This window comes from Larimichthys crocea, chromosome VII, assembly GCF_000972845.2.
Source record: "Larimichthys crocea isolate SSNF chromosome VII, L_crocea_2.0, whole genome shotgun sequence".
In the NCBI taxonomy this organism is placed as follows: Eukaryota; Metazoa; Chordata; class Actinopteri; family Sciaenidae; genus Larimichthys; species Larimichthys crocea.
In genome coordinates this window covers 15,964,426-15,967,819 of record NC_040017.1, presented here as the reverse complement: position 1 = coordinate 15,967,819, position 3,394 = coordinate 15,964,426, and positions in this window count along the sequence as shown.

Here is a 3,394-nt window from a genome sequence, read left to right as displayed (position 1 = left end):
GTGAGTCACTCCCTCCTACACTACAATGTGCGTGACCACATTATTGTCATTTGGGTGAGGCCCATCCAACTCATCACTGAGAGACTTGTTTGCTTCTGACTGCAGGAGATAAACACACGAGACACAGCATCTCATTGTAACACGTGCATACATACACAATATAATATTATGTAAATCAGTTGTATTGAAGCTGAAGAACAACAACGAGACAAACCCGTCTTTGTTGTGTGTTATATAATCTCGTTTAGCAGCTGCTGGCAGAGCTCTTTCATTTGATTGAGGACACATGTTGTTACACATCAATACGTCTCAAGTGTTAGTCCAAATTTAGCACCTTTATTTAGAGGATACAGTGGATAAACTGAAGTGGTATGTAGCCACATGTCTACAACAGTGCAGCCATACTGCACACAATATGCATGCATACACACATTACATTACATTACATTGCATTTAGCAGACGCTTTTATCCAAAGTGACTTACAGAGGAGGACATGAGCTGAGAAAGGTGTAAAGGAGCACAGAGTAGTTGTTAGTTTTGTTAGGCAGGGAAGTTTTCTCGAAAGAGAAAGGTTTTTTAAAGGTAGAAAGGGATGTTGCTGTTCTTGTAGCCGTTGGTAGGTCATTCTACCATTTGGGGACAACCACATATACACACATACAGGCATAAGTGACAAGTGCCAAATCTGGATTCGTAATTTGAAATAATATAAATGCCAAGCACACACACACACACACACACAGACTGATCTATATATCTGGTTTCCAGCAGCAATGAAGCTGATAAACTACTATGTAGGACACAAGCTACTAATCTAATGATCTTCTATCCTCTGGAGTTTAGCCTTAAAAGGGCCTGACCTTTTCTGCGATATTCTGTCTATATTTGGGGTACAAACTCATCCATGGTGCATGGCTGCACTCTGTTGTCCCTCGTCATTGATTCCCTTTACGTTTAAAAGATGAATTGTATTAAATATGAAGGATATGGAAAAAAAGATTTGACTGATTTAGTTAGTGATTCACTGATTCAGGAAAAAAGAAAGAACCTTATTTCTGTCCATCACACCAACACAATCTGCAGCAGAGTGGACTGAAGTGACTGCTGAACAGTGTAATTATATCACTTTTGTCTCTCTCACTGAAAACTACAGTGGTCTGACTCTTGTAATGGCTAAAAGATGTGATGAGAATGCAGTTAAATGGAGTAGTAGCAGTACATCCAGTATGAATCAATAAAAATAAAAATGTTCTGTAGTTTCTTGTCTATGACAAATTATCTGCTTCGATCCTTATGGATTAGCTTCTGTATGAAAGTATTGTTTTTCCCCTTTATATACACATTACTGATTATATGGTAAAATATTCCAGATTAAATCTGTTTGACATCTGTTAGAAGGGAAATCTGCTTTTTGATTATTCTGTTTTAAAATCTGATAGAATATAAAATCAAAGTAAGTCAATCAGTATTATCATAATTATATATGATACATCCATACTGTTTCTATATTTCAGTCTGGATGTCACAAACCAAATTTGGTCCTCTCAAATGTTTCCAAGACAACCACCAAGAAATCAGGATTACAGTGGTGTTTGATGCTATCTCCCCTCTCTGTGAAAGAACAAAGGAAATACAGGTTGAGATGACCCCGTGACATGGCATCCTCGGGTCTGAAAGAGCACGATAATCTCACTTTGATATCACAGTATTTAATCTTGCAGGCACTGTATCTGGAGTAACGAGAGGATTACTCCCGAGGATAACAGTAATGCAGGGTTTTAGAATTCAAGCTCCTTCAAAATGGCATATGGAGAAGAAAGAAAAATGAGTGCATTTCAAGGATGTGCTTAGAGCTATAAAACGCTGAAAACTGTTAAAAGAGGGACAGCAATGCTTAGTTGTTGCTACAGATTTAAATGTAAAAAGAACAGCAAAGAGGCAGCTGAGTGCACTCTTGTGTTGCTGTCAGCATCAGCAGTAGGCCGGCACTCTGGAGGAGCAGACTAAATATGGCAGGCCTGGTTGAACCACATCCTGCAGATAAGGAAACCATAGCAACAGTAATGCAGTGCCATGGTGACGACGGGAGGCCTGCTTAACGACAACCCCGCAGACTCGGGAAAACAACAGGAAGCCTCTAACCCAGCTCTCAGATATCCAAAGTGTTTGACTTACTTTCTGCAAAAAAGAGTGTTGCTCCACGCTCAGGTGCCAGGGGGTGATGAATAACTTACATTTTGGATGTAAGCTTATCCCAAAGACATTTTTGGGGGTCAAATTCAGTCGATCGCAGTGTTAATCAGTAGTTTACATCAGAGAGTGAGTAATTTAACTGATATTTACCCTATACATTTGTGTGTGCAGAGCCCCTCAAGCACTACAGAGAACAGATTTCTGGGGATTTGGAAGGATTTCAAGATTATAACATGATTACAGCAGATAGCAGAGAATGAAACACACTGGAAACTGAGATGTAAAGCTCATGTACAGCTTAAAGCTGGACTTTGGACAGTGTAGGGACTTTACTTATCTCTCTTTCTATCTATGCTAATCCATCCGTATCTGTATTTTACTGCACTCTACCTAGTGTGGTGGTAATGTGTTTGAAAGTTCTTTGGATCAGGAAATTAGGCTGTATAATGTATACTGTATATACGTATTTATATACATCTCACATAAACGTCTTCCTAAAATAACCCGTGTTGATCTAAACAACTAGAGCAAGCATAATTTTGTAGCACCACACATCCAAACACAAAGACTTACACACACACACACACACACACACAGCTCCAGAGCAGCTCACCGTGGAGTTATATGATGCTGTGTCACACTGTGAGGCAGACACAGGCCAGACCAGTGGCACATAGCAGCTAATCTAATTGATAAGGCATATAATCTCAGGGAGCCACTGAACCACACCCCTCATAGGCACAAACACACACACACACACACAGCTACAGGCCACTGCCAAATTCAACCTGGGGGACTTGGCACAGAGCTGTGAGCTAACACTGATAGTAAGTGAAGACTTGTTCCATTTGACCTTCTGATTTGGCTCTCAGCCTCCTGTATGAAAACTCACTTTCTATTATAAGACCCAGAACCTTGTGCGTCACATAAACCATCGACCCAGAAGAAGGCAGCAGTCATGCAGTAAAGACTTCTCTTCTTATTCAGGATTCCAAGTCTAGTAGCTGTAGTGTTGGCTGATGTACAATGAAAAGAGCTTAGGGTAGAAAGGTTAGGGGACCTGCATGTATGCAAGACAGAGAAAAGATGGAGGCAGTTATTGTAGTTAAAAATCAAATATTCATGAAGACATGTGGGTCATCACCTCGACACGAGGGGGAGGTTGTTGTGAGCACGAACCGGCACAGAAACAAAGTGTCA